This window comes from Balaenoptera borealis, assembly GCF_965194805.1.
Source record: "Balaenoptera borealis genome assembly, chromosome: 4".
Taxonomy (NCBI): Eukaryota; Metazoa; Chordata; class Mammalia; order Artiodactyla; family Balaenopteridae; genus Balaenoptera; species Balaenoptera borealis.
The window spans coordinates 16,324,924-16,340,804 of record NC_138861.1 but is presented as its reverse complement, the minus strand read 5'-3'; the positions used below and the strand labels follow the sequence as shown (position 1 = coordinate 16,340,804).

At 35.5% G+C, this 15,881-nt stretch overlaps 1 protein-coding gene and 1 long non-coding RNA gene across 3 annotated transcripts in view; one reads left to right on the top strand and one right to left on the bottom strand.

Moving 5' to 3' along the window:
- LOC309628637 overlaps positions 1 to 15,490 on the bottom strand; it is a 33,541-nt gene extending 18,051 nt beyond the window's left edge. Inside the window, exon 1 of the long non-coding RNA XR_014244607.1 lies at positions 201 to 15,490. This is a non-coding gene — a long non-coding RNA (uncharacterized lncRNA). The remainder of the gene's footprint in view (positions 1 to 200) is intronic.
- Positions 1 to 15,881, top strand: part of UNC5C (unc-5 netrin receptor C) — a 401,385-nt gene that overhangs the window by 35,246 nt on the left and 350,258 nt on the right. The gene's annotated exons all lie outside the window — the stretch shown is intronic.

Genomic DNA, 15,881 nt, shown 5'->3' with positions numbered 1-15,881 from the left:
GAGCCGCAACTGCTGAGCCTGCGCGTCTGGAGCCTGTGCTCCGCGGCGAGAGAGGCCGCGATGGTGAGAGGCCCGCGCACCGCGATAAAGAGTGGTCCCCGCCTGCCACAACTGGAGAAAGCCCTCGCACAGAAACGAAGACCCTACGCAGCCAAAAATAAAATAAATTAATTAATTTAAAAAAAAAAACAACAACAAACCTTACCCTAAGACCTTTGTGATAATTTATTGAGAAGACATATGTGAAAGCAGCGTGTTCCATGGAATTGGATTACAATCAGTAAATTCATTGCATGTATACCAGTAGAAGATACACTGCATAAGAGAAATTTTTTTTTTAATTTATTTATTTTATTTATTTATTTTTGGCTGTGTTGGGTCTTCGTTTCTGTGCGAGGGCTTTCTCTAGTTGCGGCAAGCGGGGGCCACTCTTCATCGCGGTGCACGAGCCTCTCACTATCGCGGCCTCTCTTGTTGCGGAGCACAGGCTCCAGACGCGCAGGCTCAGTAGTTGTGGCTCACGGGCCCAGCTGCTCCGCGGCATGTGGGATCTTCCCAGACCAGGGCTCGAACCCGTGTCCCCTGCATTGGCAGGCGGATTCTCAACCACTGCGCCACCAGGGAAGCCCCCAAGGGAAATATTCTTGATGCTATTTTTGAATGATTCTTAGTTTTCCGTATTACTTATGTAAAGCAATTGACTTCTTTCCTGTCATCTGTATATAAACAGTCCTCTAGTCTTTCTCTACAAATTGAGGAATGCCTCAAGAAATTGAACCACACAGTCTGTATGTAAGAATTACTTCCTTCAAAAACAAGAAATTAGATACATTTAAAAGAGTACATTATTGAAACGGGGGAAATATCAAGGAATAAATGAGCATTTGTATGTTTATTCATTTGATAAATATTTATTGAATCTCTGCTGTTTGCCTGGCACCTTTCTTGTATCTAAGGATTCACTGTAAATAAGACTGATGTGTAGTTCCTGCCCTCATGGTAATGTAACAGATAAGCAGTGAAGAGTGATATAGAAAATTATTTAATTGCAACTGTGGTAAGTGCCTTGAAGGAAAGGTACAGTAAATTATAGAAACATATGATAACTTGTAGAGACTGCCTAGGAAGACTTTTGAGAGGAGGCTTTTTGACCCCTAGAAGAGTTCTAAGAATTAACCCAGCATACAGGGAATTCCAATCCACTGCAGGGACCAATAGAACTACTATAAAATTTTATAAATTTGTCAAAGCATACTAAGGTCACGCATATTTTTTTGAAGTCTGGATTTATTCTATGTTTGTACTTAATTTAGAGAATAAATTTTTTTAAAAAGTTAGATACACAAACTATATAGCCATTTAAATATAAATGCATATTTTGTTAGTTGAGTTACTCCTTAGCTAATCAAGCTAATCTATAACAGATTTGATCTTGAGTTATTATATGCTCTCTCTAATTTTTGAATGGTTTTCCTGTATCAATAGCTTCTGGTGAAAGAGACCATGGAAAAATGAGAAAAGGGGTACTGGGACTGGCAAAACTGGTTAATCTCAGAAAGCTGCTTGGAGAAACAAGTTAAGAGGTTTGTCATGATGATTGGCAGTGCCTGAGCATCCAAGAAAAACATCCTGAGGCTTGAATTTTCAAACTCCCAGAATATTCCAAAGGGATTTGCCAAGCTGTTCTACAGCTATTGCTTTATTCTGCTTCCCACACTGCCTGTCTCTCTTTTAAATTCGGTGTGATCTATCTAATATATTCAGCTATAGAAATAAAATCGTTGAGGTGAACATTTCAATACTATTTGGTTCATGTGTCTTGATAAATATATAATAAGCTTGAACTTTGTGAAGAAATTAATATAGATTACTATTAAAATTTTAACATGACGGGTCTGCTTGTGAAGGAAAAGGAAAAGTAGTACTGATACATAGTAATGCTGGCAGATATTTATGTCTCTAAAAGATTTCAGTCTGTATCCTGAGATGGTATTACAGAAAGGGAAGTTTGTGAGAGAAAATTGCTCCCTGATGCAGCTGGATCATAATGTATTTGTTTCTCTAACCATTACCTTCTTATCACGTTATGAATGGAGGCACCACTTAGCACACCAGGTCTGTGTGCGCCTGGCATTCTGAACCTTAATCTGACTAATGCCCCCATTGCAAGATGTAAATAGATTACAAAGAAGAATTCAATATTTTCGCCTTTCTCCCACCAGAGCAGCCCACATTAGTTGTTTCCTGCCACATAATTGCATTACCTGCCAGGATGTGATCCATGGTTAATGGCAGTCACAGTCAACTGTCACTTTGCTTTTAGCCTCGGTCATTCAGTGTGGTTTACATATTTAGCACCATGACAAGAACTAGTTCTGTCAAACCACTTGTGGAGGCACGGTACCAGCCTCTATCAAGAAAATAGGTTTTTAAATGTTTTCCAGAGGGACACCTTCGTCAGGGAGTAAAGAACGTATATATACACACAGCATCTATAAGGTAGATTAATTAATTTGTGAAGGATTTTTATGTCCTTAAAAATACTGACTATATTTCTGGGTCAGCACTTCTGAGAAATGATTTTTATTACCTGAAAAGGTAATTTTTGTTTTAACCTAATTTTTAAGAACAAAACAAAATTACTTTTGAGTGGTAGTGGCACGTACCCGAGCAGTTTTCTATGAACCTGGCATGAAAAAGTTGAAAATCTAGTTTATCATAGTCGTTAACAAAACAAATATAATTTCAAGTAGAGAATCTTTAAACCCTATTGAAATGTAAGAAATGGTAAATTTTAGGAGATCTTATTTTTATGTGTAAGCAGATATCAATTTAAATGTACTTAAATCACTCAGGAAAGTTTCCTCCCGGGGGTGACTTGAATATCAAAAGATTTTTGAGGATGAAGGGTGAAGTTCTTTCATTGTCTTATTTTATATTTGGACTCTTCAGAAGCATGCCCAGTTTCCCTCACTACATTGTCTGGGGGAAGAGGATTAGACAGTTGCTGGCTGTGAATGAGAAATTCTCCATGCTTGGTTGAAAACAGTCCATCCAATGTCTCTGTCAATATCCTGATCTGTAAGCATAGGAAGAACTGCCTGATTCTAATCTGTTTTTCATACTTTCATCAGGGTATTTTTTTGTGCATGTGAAATGCAAATGTAATTATGTTTTTTCATGTGTTCCCTCATAAAGTTCAAGCTTGACTCTCTACTTTAAATCTTAAAATCACCAACTAGATGCAGACACAGGTCCCTGTAGTCATGGGGCATGCTAGGTGCTGCACATTCTGGCCCTGCCTCCTGCCCTCTTTTCCAGCCCCATTTTTATTTCCATATTCCACTTGTATCGCTATGCTGTTCAGCCACTTGGTGCCCAGTACCTGGCATCCTGCTTCCTCCCTGTCTAACACATATTCTTCACTCCTCCTTCAAGTTTCTTCCCAAACAGGATGAACTTGACAAAGCAATCTCCATCCCTCGTCCCCCCCTTGACAAAGCAATCTTCCAGACAATGCCCGGAATGTTACCCCAGCCACCGCCCTGAACTCCTCAGAAGAAAACTTTCACCACTTCCATTCCACAGTCATTGGTACACATTGCTGTTTTTCTCAGCTTTTCCATTGCATAGTTCTGAATCCCTGTGTCTTTCTCCCACACGTGCGAGGAAACCCTTCAAAGGAAGGGACCAGGGACCATTTGATCAGTTTATATCTTGTGCATCTAGTGAGGACCGTACAGGTTCTCTCTCTAGGATGTAGACAGGAGAGCAAATCTGCTGTCCGTAGAGCTTAACTAGGAGCTCTGTACGTATCTTCTGAAGGTATGAATCAGTGTAAATATTAAGTGAAGAAACCACTAGCTAAACAAATGTAGATTGTTGTCTGGGGGTTAAACATTTCTCTATCAATTTCTACATCTTGGGCTTTTTTCTCCCTAGGTAATTTAATTATGTTGACTATTTAACATTTACAACACTAGTTCTGTGTGCTTCATCTTTGGCATGTGGAAGAGAAGCAGATTCCATTTTCCTTAGTCATTTGGCAGAGCTAGTCTGGAATTCTAGTGTGCCATGAAAGTGTTGAGGTTAGAAAACGCTCTGAACCTGAGATGAATAAGAATTAACAGCAATCTCTTGTTAGAGAAAACACACACATGCGAACACAATTAAAAATATGTGTGTATTACTAAACTCTCCTTTGCGGTATTTGGGTTGGGCTTCTACCCTGGAATTCTTAGCTCCTGCCAATTTGACAGGGTCATCAATGGCACTATCTGCCTTGCAATTATCAAGGGTTGTAAGGAGTTTCTCTTGAGTGAATCACAAAATCATTAGCTTTTCTATCATTGAAAGAGTTTCCAGCTCTTCTTTCTGTTTTTCTGGACCGGTATCCCCAGGGTATCAGTGTCCTATTATATTCAATAGGAATTATGAAATCATTTCCCCCGTTTCTCAGGGCACTGGCTGATGGGGACCTGAAGAAACCTTGAGTTATCTCTGACAATAGCTCAACCTCTTTTCTCTCTGTGTATCAATTTATCTCTCTGGACCACCTAATAAAATAAGGGACAAACTTAGGAAAATGCTGAGGTACAAATTTTGTACAGGGTTATAGAATGTTCTATGGGCGATAGGTTTTATTTATTAGTAAACTTGATACCAAAAGCTGCTCTTTGATTTTCATTATTGGCTACGTCCGAGTTTCTCTACTATAACCTGTCTGCTAAGTCTGAATTCTGATTTTGCTATCACACACTATATTTATGATAAAATTTTAAAAGTAAGAAATTGTGAAGGGATAAAAAACACTGAAGAAATGTATTAAAAACATTTTTCAAATATATATGCATATATGTACATGGAGAGAGAGAGAGAGACCCAAGGATAGAGAGAGCCATATTTGATTGCTTTAATTCTGGATTCCCAGTGTCTGGCACACAATTAGCACTGAAAAAATAGTTGTTGAATGAAAGAATAAAGAAAAGAAGGAAAGAAAGAATGTGCATTAGGTATAACTAGTTATTTTAAAGAGCTCTATCCATTTACTTATTTATAACTGAGATCAGAGTGTTGCTTGCCCTCTAGTGGTCTGTTTTAATGAAATAGGAAAATAAAACTTTAACCTGGCTTTTAAAAGATGAACATTTACTTGATAATATATTTATAGATGGATAGTAGGGTCATTTTAATTTTTAATGAATATATGTCTAATAAAATTTTCTTTTGACAATGTTAAAATTTTTGCAGTGAAACATGTCAGGGAGAATTTGGGAAACCAAAAAAAAAAGGGGGGGGGCTTTCCCCTTTAGAAAGATGCAGATATTTTATGTTTGATGTTGATATCTTAAACCTGATAGTATTATATTTTAGGTATATCCCGAATTTGTTGTGCGTCAAAAAATATAGATGGAATTCAAATTGTGTTTCATGTCTTGCAAGAATCAATCAGGTATTTCACAGGTGGAAAACAAAATCTGTCTAACACAGTATTGTAATTATAGACATGAAATGCAGACACACTCTTCTTGTGGAATATTCTGATTATAGATATTTAGAGAACTGCTGGCAATTTAGGCACCAGTGTGGCTGATTAATACTTACTTAGTTTTTAAAATATTATTTCTATTGTTCATGTTTGGTTACTATTATGCAAATAATTATTTGGATGAAAATGGCCTTCTAGTCTAACATCAAGTATAATAATCTAATGAGAATAAAATTAAATGAACATTCATAAAAACATTATGAAGAATGTTTTTCTCTTAACAACTCTAATTGTTTAATAATTGTCTTTAGTCTACACAATTGCAATTATTTTTTAATTGAATTAATAACAGGGTATATACATTTTTAGTCAGCAGCAGTGGTTGAATCAGTTATTTAAAAGACTGGATGTCAATCTTCAAATTTTCATTAAATCTCTTTCTTTGCTTCAGTTTATAGCTTATATAATAGAAATAAAGATGGATTTTTTTTCTAGCTATAAGGCAGTACCTAGAAATTAGGATGAAGGATAATGTCTGCAAAAGAGCATAGAATTATTGACTAAGCGTCTGTATGAAATCAATCCATCGATAAGGAAGCTTAAAATAAAACTTTAATAAACATTGGATTATATTTCTTTGACTAACTGCCATCAGATACAGCAAAGTAATTACACTGAAAAATGTGGGCAGATATTTTTATGGGCACTAAAAGAAAGCTTTTAAAAAATCTTTCTCTGGGCTTCCGAAGTTTTTAACTGATATAGTAACATAAGTGAGGAGTATACTTAATTAAATGTTATTAAACACTTTTTATTTGTATCATATGATATGTTGACCCTTTTACTTAATTGAAAATTGTTTCCACATTCTCAATTCTCTAGGATTTACTTGAACTCACTTTTCAAATTTAGAATTATAGTGAGAAACTGTGAATACAACAGTTTAAAAATTTAAAGATTTTCAGTTCTTTTCTTGACTCTTGAATGTTCGTGTCCAGATTTCTAATAGTTTCTAGAAGGAAAAAAATGTTTCATCTTGAAATAAATTTGGGACACTGTGTTTAATAAAAGCCGTTTACAGTAGGACTTCACAGATTATTATTAACACAATAATATTAATATTTAATTAACTAATGTGCATTTTTAAATTCCAAGATGGGTTATAACATACAGCTCTGTCCAAGTTTGAGGAACCCTTTTTCTAGAAACTTTGTGCCGCAAGCAATGCTTATCTGGTTCACCCTCTTTGGGAACAAAGAAGACTTACGTAGGGCATTGAAGAAAGAGTAGTAAAGGTGGACAGAAAAAGAAATGTTAAGTGAAGAGAGAAACATCAGAGTCACAGCAAGAACGAAAATATAATTTCCAGTATGTTTTATTAGTTCACCCTGACTGGACCAGAGGATTCATATTAGCAAATACTATTCATTGAATCTGGGCCATTAACAGGGGCCAGACTGTCCAGAGCCTTGATGCCAGGTTAAGGGATCTGGGCTTCATACATTGTGTACAGTAAGCTGTTAAACGTTTTTAATGAGGAAATTGATAATAGTAATGATAACAGTAGTCATCATTTATTGAACACGTGTCTTAGGAACTTTTCTAATTGCCTTTCTTGTATTAACCCATGTATTTCTCACAACAACAGGAAGTGGCAGGTAGGAAATAAGGCAACAAAATACCAAGTAAATTTGACAAGATTAGTAACCTAGTGAAAGTTGGAGCTGGCATGCACACATTCCCAAGCAGTGTGATTCCAGAACCTTTGCTCTTAAACTCTATTCCATGGTATAAAAACAGTGTTGTATAAGGAAATTAAACTGGAATCATATGAAGGATGGATCCAAGTGGAAGTAGACTGGAAGAAAAATTGGTCGGTTCAGAGTTTCTTTCAGTAAACCAAGTGTGAGATCCTAATACAGAGTATTTTTCACTAATGTGGTGGTAGTGGAAATGTACAGGAAGGAGTGAAGTTCAGAGATTCTAAGAAGAAAACATTAATGCTGAATATTTTGACTTAATTGATGGCTTCACATTGATCTAGGGAAATAAAGGAGTTCCACGTATCAGTTACAGCTGACTGTGGCCTTTTGAACAAGACGATGGGAAGGATTATGATACCACTGACAAAACTGAGGAACTCATACAGAAGAAATAGTTATAGGGGAAAATGATGCCTCTGAATTTTAAAGCTCTTTAGTTGGAAATGATGTCAGCATACTAGAATCATGCGACTGTCTATTGAGAGGGAGAAATGGCTATACAAAGAGAATTGGAGTCACCAGCACCATTGTGATAATTGAGATCCGGGGGAGGCATGAGGCTTTTTTAAGGCTAAGGAGAAGATAAGAGCCAAGGTTAGAGAAAGGGGTCTTGGGATCTGCTCAGTGTTACCAGTCTGTGGAAGGAGAAAAATCAGAGAAGGAAACTAAGAATGTGTAGAAAACAGAAAATGTATGTAATGTTGCAGAGGTTACATAGAAAAAAGATATTTAAAGTGACGACATCCAACATTGTTAAAGAGGACAAAGCGGGGGTGTGGAAAGGGAGAGAGCTGGAATGAGGGAGGAAGGGTTAAGCCATTTCATTGATTGGTCTGTTTGGCTGTCATTAGAAAGAACTTAGTCACTCCAGAGTTACCAGCTGTCAGTTATCTATCCTAATTATCTAATGGTGTATCATTAGCTCATTTTCTTCAGGCAGTTTAAATAGATGATCACTTTCCTTTGTATCTGTCAGTTAATTTGCTCAGTATGATATTATATTAGAGAAGAAATGAAATTGAATGTTTTATTTTTTTGGTATGTTTGATAGTCTCAAATTCATGAGAGTAAAAACTTTGAAAACTGAAAAATGCAACACATTTATTGGACTCTTACATCTTTATTGAATTCCTAACCTGTACCTCAAAATAAAATTGGTTAGAGTGCAATTTCTATTTATTTAGTGTATATGTATGTGTTGTGTATACACCTATATAAGTATACAATTTATTATGTCACTCATATTATACCTTGTTTGTATTATATTTATTAATATAACTCAGAATCTAAGAATGAAGACATTAGAAGACAATAAGAATGGAAGAAATTGAGATATATCCTGGATATTATCATTGCCATATACATAAGCAAGCATTTTATTCTATTTCATTCTTCTTATATAGTACAACTTAAAAAAAAAAACAGATTGTTGATATGGTTTCTGATTAATTTTTCCCAGATCTACCATCTGTGTAGACCAGCTACATAGTCGTTTTGTTAGGTCTTCTTTCCAATTAGCCTTTACTCAACATGCTGGGTTTTTAAAAAAATATAAGTAACACCTAATATGTTATTACACCAAAGACCACTCAAAATAGCAACTTTAAAATGTGTGAGTGACAGGATAAATTACTACTGAGTATTAGGGTTAATATCACTACCACCTAGGGGTAAAAAGCATCATGCAATGTTGGTGGTTTGGTGACATATTTTGACTGGAATGTGCTGCACTATTGGGCATCAGTCAAATGTAGTAATTTATGATAATTACTGAATCTGAGGCAGATAAAAGCAACATCGTAAATAGAAATGCTTTCATAGCACTATTGCTCTGAAGTTAGTTTCCCAGAGTTGAATATCATGCAAGTACCTAATGATTTTGCTTCTAAATTATTTTTTGATTATTTTCATATAACAGAATGTTTTCTACTTTGCATTTCTTGGGAAGGCCATAAAAATAAATTTAGCTAGTTGTTGAGATTACAATGAATTTATAATGAAAGTACAAATTCGATGAATGAAGTAAATAAATGAAACATGATTTTCCTCCTCTTCTTTTTGCCAGCTGTTAGGAGAAAGGATCCAGGTCAGCACATAGCCTAGTCTTCTCGTAGCATTCCCAAGAAAAAAAGCCCTTAAGAGTGACTGTTCACCCTTGAAATGAGTTCAGTCTTGTGTTCTTTGAATCTGCTCTTGGACTTCCTCAGAGAAAGAGATAAAATCAAAGTTGTGACCTTAATGCTTCCTCTTTGCAGAAGACATAGTTTCTCACTTGCAGAAAATATGGTGTTGCTTTTTCAACATCCCCTATATTTCAAATAGAGGGGCAGCAGTTTCACCATTAGATGTAAGGTTATATAGACACATATTTTTCCCCAGTAGCATAGTAAGTGATAAATTCATTTGGATATCATTAAAATTTCTAGAACACAAACACAATGTGCTCCCATAACCTAAATTTGACATGTGTTGAGGAGGAACTTTTCATAATAATGATCAAACCAATTTGCTTTACTTGCTTAAAATATTATGTCACCCAATGACAGGAAAAAAAAAAAAAGTGTTTATAAGGCATACTGTATAATTAGGAAGTAAATTCCTAAGATATATGGCTAATACCGCAGGGTTTGAATAGCACCATTTCTAAAGCTGAATCGTGGTCTTTGATGAGAGTGGGCTGTAACAATGCAGGCTTTGAGAGCCTTGCAAAATCTCAATTAAGCTGCTGAAATGTTTCCACAGTTTATTTTTCTAGGATCTTTTCCATGACTGCTTGCTCATAAAGACCTGGTTGTGGAAGGAAATTGGGCAGGAACTCTTGAATTGGCCTCTTGTTTGCCTAGTTCTGTTGACCTGTACCAGGGTGGTAACACTTTGGGGGCCTTAAGTTGTTCATTTGCTACTGTTCTTAATCGATAAATAGTGATAAATTGTTCTCTGTTAACGAATAATTAAAATCAAATTCTAATAATGGACCAATTGAAGCAGGGAGCAAAATTTCGAAATTGAGAAGTGAATATTTGTTGATTTTTCTCTTTGAGTCCCTGCCATATCTAGCATTGTTATTTTCATTTTTTTAAGGAGAATATCAGGAATATTTGGATAAATAAGCTAAGCCCCTGAGCTTTAGACTGCTTGAATTTGAATAATTCAAAAAATATAGAAATCCTTTATTGAAAGTAATTGTAAAAAAAATGAAAATTAAATATCATAAGAAAAGATCATCAAAATTATAAAACAGACCACCCCCAAATTTAAACTGGAATATATGACATCATGAAGCAGACATTAGTCAATGATTCACATAAGTGAGTGTATTGCACGCATATATGTGTATATATCTTTGCAAAATACATTTTTAAAAATTTTGGCATAAGGGTTAACTTTTCATTCCCTATTCTAATGTGTCAGCATCTCTTTTGAAACCACAGCTTGATTTTGATACTGTGTGTGTAGACTTGAAGTAATGTGTGTTTTTCTCCCATTAAAAACATTTTTTCTACTCATCTTCAAATAATAGGGGAAATCAGTAATGAAATACTCCCTAAATTATTCAATACCATGGTTATGATTATGATTCATGCTAGTTTTTTCAAGAGTACTATTAAGAAGTTGGGTTCACAAAGATGTGATTCATATAACAAATGTGTATGTCCTTTATATATATTTGCCACAGACATGGGGTCAGGAGGAAATGAGAGGTGCCCGAAAGGGACAACTGGGGATTTAAAGACAGGAGGGTAAAGAAATGCTTAAAATTTTCAGTTTATTTTGTGCTATATTTAGAAATGAGTGGTGGGGAAATTTGCTCAGAGGGGAATTCTGTTTGCAGTAAGAAAGGGGAAGAAGCCCTAGTGTAGAAAGGCAGAGAAAAATGGAGAACCTTTTCCAGGATCTGAGAACCGGGAAGTGCCATCTTATATTACCATTCATTGAATGTTCATTATTTCATAGAAAATGTCAGTGGGATTTCAAGAACAGATGTCTTGGCTTTACTGTATATTGTGAATGGGGTTAAGATAAAATCATATATCGTAAAACCTGTAGGAAATAAATTTTCAGGATTCTTACTGATATTAGATAACGGTGATTGATTAACGTTAATTTGAAGTTCCTCTTAGGTTGATATGAAGTGATAATTAGGGGCTGAGGTGAAAGAGAAGAAAATGCCATAGGTCGGAAACTAAAGTTACATAAGGATACTAGTGAAAAATTTCCACTGAGTATAAGCAAAATGAAATTGGAGAGGATACAAGCAGTGTTCAGTGTCAAACAACAGTAAAGAATTTAGAGGATTGGGGGTGGGGCGTGCTATTTTATGCTTTTTAAAAGAGTTGGCTAGATGGTTTTGCATATTCTTCAAGTGAAAAGAGCAGAAATAAAATGAAAAGTACATAAATCATCTGGCTTCTATTCTATTATTTTAGTGCATCTTAATAAATTTGCTGAAGTTTTTATTTCATTTGGCTTCTGTTCTTCAATAACTTTCAGAAGGTTTGTGTCCTGATGGCAGCCAAACACTATTAAAAAGAAAGAAACTGAATTTATTGCATTAAGAGAAGAATTATGTCAGATCACTCTAGCAGACAATAAATTACAATAAGAATCTAAATGAATGTCAACCTATTAATGTTCAGAAAGAGAAAAGTTAGATGTAGTGTCCAATAATTACAAATTTGAAGATAATGGAAGACATATGAATTAAACTTTTTTCCTCAATAGGAAGTTAAGATATGGAATACATTTTGGCAATATTAATAAAGGTCAAATGAATTTTTTTATGAAGAAAGAGGGAATGTAAAACTAGTTAGAATCCAGCATAACATCATTTGAAAAACCTGGGATAGGAGATGTGTGGAGTCTTGGCAGGGTGGAAATTTTAAAGATTCTGGGAACATTTCATAACTCTACAATATTCAAAATAACCTGGACTGAAATTCATGTTTTACCCTAAAAGGAAGCTATGGGGGACGATTTTATTAAGCATTTAATGTAATGAAAATGTCTACTCCCATTGTTAATAATGCTAAAAATGGTGACAGGTATATACTGAGTGCTGTCGGCAGGCAGTGAAGCCTGTGCTGAACATTAGAGGTTGTCATGTAATTACGTTCTGTAATTATGTCATGTTAACAGTTTGCAATTACGTATAAGTCAAAAACATGTTTGTGTGAAAATTATTTTTGTTACATTTCTAGCAGAGTTTTTGATCCCATTTTTACTAGGTGATCAGGGCTGAATCAAACCCACTGTAATAAAACAACCAACCAAACTAGGAAAAATTGTATTTGTCGGTAAAAGATCAAGTGTAAATGCTCATTAACTTGTGTCAAAATTAGTGATGAAGTTTGAATACACCACCATGGTAAGAGTTTGAAAATATGAGTATTCTTCACACTAATGAACCACAGTTTTTGAATTAAAAAACAGACCAGTTCTTAGAACCATAATTTGTCAAAATAAGAGTAGGATTCATTTGTAATATTTACTTGACATTTTTTATAAACTGAAGGAAATAGGTCTCCTCTTTCCTCTTACAGTAGGGTTTATCTGTGGCTGCATCACCACAGGCTTCCAATCAAGAAATAAACATTTCAGCATTTCCAACGTAAGAGGAAAGGAGCTTTGTTAAACGTGCATATATTTCAAAAACTGTTTTATATGGAAGAAGTCATTCATCACTGTGAGAATATTGTCAAAGGTGGTATCAGATGTGAAATTCAAAACTGCCTCAAAGCTGAATCCTGAAAGAGGAATTGTAATAGACAAAAGAATCCTTGGTCCTACTCATGTTCCTAGGATTCTGATTTGCCTTTTTAATATTTGTACAAGTTATAGGGTGGTATTTTAAAAGCTATTTCACTTCAGAATTATTTTATTTCGGATATATATGTACTAACAAGAGTCAAAGAATTTATTAAGTTAACAACAGTGATTGAGATGTTTACAGTCTTTAGTATGTATCAATAATAACACTAATATTTGACAGGCTGGAAATGACATTTCAGCTATGAAAGGGTTCATTAAGCTAACCAGTAACAAAAAATACGTTGCAAGTGGAGATGGTTAGACTTCTTAGAAAGCAAACTCCTTTCAACTTGTCTTAATTAAATAGTAAAATTATATGTAAATACCATATTTATAGAATGGTTGCTGACAATAAAAGCCCTGTATAAAGATATGATTCCAACAGTACTGAGCCAGTGAAATCTGCTTCGAGCTGGTCCTTCTTTTAAAGGGCACAGGCACATTACAGAGCAGAGGACTAGCTGCATATTTATCTTTAAGAAGGAAAATCTAATTGTACTATCATCTATTTCAGTATTTCAAACACAAAGCACTTTCCAAGAAGTAAAATAAGTACATTAATTTGTCCCTCTGTGTCAAGGCAGAATTAGAATCGCATCTCTTTTAGTGTCTGTGAATAAGGTTTTTTATCTCTAACCCAAATTACCTAAATTCGTAAAATACTTATTAGCACATAGGAAACAGCATTATTCTGGGAGTTCACTAATGGTCATGTAGTTCTATTTGTAATAGCTATTAATATTAGAACGCTGGAAAATTTATGTTTCCATGGTATAACACATGGCTTGCCCAAGGGAAAGAATATAGCATACTTGTATGTAAACCCAATAAAGGTGATATCAATAGGACTGAATTTTCCCTCCTTAAATAACCAGTAAATGAAAATTACTCTCTAGTATTTCAAAGAAGAAAGTGCTAAAAACTATTAGCTAAAAGAGCTTTCTGCCTGACTGCATTAATTTCCTATTCATTTCATTAAAGAGAAAGTTTTGATAGAGCTTATAAATTACAGCATGTTCCTAGAAGACTAATAGCTTGAGGAAAAACATGTAATGGTTCTCCTTAATCAAAATAAGAGCAAGTTGTTGTTTATCCAGCGGAGGAACCCTGGATCAAGGGTACTCATTTTATTATTTCTATGGCAAATCAAAAGTAACCCATAGAAACATGACCAATGAAATAAGTATAAAAAGTTGGGAAAAAAACACTAATGTGGCTATGATAAACATAGTTTCTTGGGAAATCATCTATTCATTAACCAGCTTATTTATTTAGGACTTAATGTAGGCCATTTGTTGTGCTATAAGCACTAGGGCTGTCATGGTAAGCAAAACACTTTCAGTCCCTGTTCTCGTGAAATTTATTGTCTGGGAGGACATTGAATGGGTAGGATGAGGCTTGTAGAGGCTTTTGACTCCTTTGAAACTGGAGAGCCTCTCACTAATATTCTTTGCGGCCTAACAAAGTGCTAAGAATGAAACCATAATGGAAATTAATTTTCTATTAAAAAGAAACTATTACAGCACTTCTGTGAACTAGGGGTTAAATGATTGGCTGCTCCAAAAACAAAATAAACCTCCAAATTTTATATCATTTATATTGTCTCCATGTCAACTGGCTTTACAGACTACCTTTAAAGTACTTTAGCTACTAACGAGTCAGACACTAAAGGTGTATTAAGTGTTCGGAGGATGGAGGGATTCACCCTCATGTGCCTTCTGTTTTCTGACATGCAGGTCTGCGCTTAATGGCCTAGGAGGTAGCCAGTTAACCTTTCTGAAACACAGCCCTGTCTGGTCATGTTAATCACAGTGAATGACTGTCCTTTCACTCCTGCTTTTTCCTCCCCAGCGTCTTCACCTTCCATATGTGCACACACACACCAGCTTCTAACTGGACATCACTGTAAACTCACCTTAATGGCTTAGGCAAATGTCTGTGAATGAGGAGAGGGGGCATTTGGGTGCGTTTAGTCTCTTTACAAGACTAGGAGTTTAGGCTTCCTGTGATTAACTGCTGTGCTCCTCCCTCCATCTCCCCACAACTTCACTTCTCTGGCCCAGATCAGTGTCAGTAGTTAAGTGAATCTGTTATATGAACGCTGTCTGTTGACCTTGCCTTCCTCATTGATTGCATGAACAGTACACAGGAGTGAGGTTTCTAGGGAAGAGAGCTGTCCTGCCACTTGCCCTTGCCACCCTCCCTGAGATCACTGGGGTTTGCCACAGAGGTGTGGGCTACTTGTGCAGAAGCAGGACCTGAGAACACTCAAGGAACCACAAGGAAGCTGAAAGCCACATCCAGCCTTTCTCCGTAGCCTGTGGGAATCATTTATAAAGGGAAGACAGCAGTCCAGTGGTTTGTTGGCCTTCAAAACATTCCTGAAAGGGACACTGACCAGATCCTCAGTTGCCTAAGGGTATCAAGCTGACTTTTTAACCTCCACCCATTACATCCAGAATATTCCTCCCACCTTGAACTCTGAGAATCACTGAAATTTGTGCTTTTTCAAGTTGGAAATAACATAATGAATGGGATTTGACCTAGAATAAGAAGTACATTTTGAAACTGTATGTCTGAAAATATTTTCCTCACTTGAGTGCATTTCACCTTGTACTTGATAAACTTACCTTTTCCTCCATTTCCATGAGGGGAAAAAGGTTTTATTAGCAAAACACTTTACCAATAAAGAATGCTGTAAACTTGCATTTTTTTTCTTCTCTAAGCATAGAGAAGTGTTTCTTTTTCATTTGAAAAGGACAACAGATATATGGCAGTAAAAGATAGAAAAGTATCAGCAGTTAAAGTAGCATTTCTCTGTG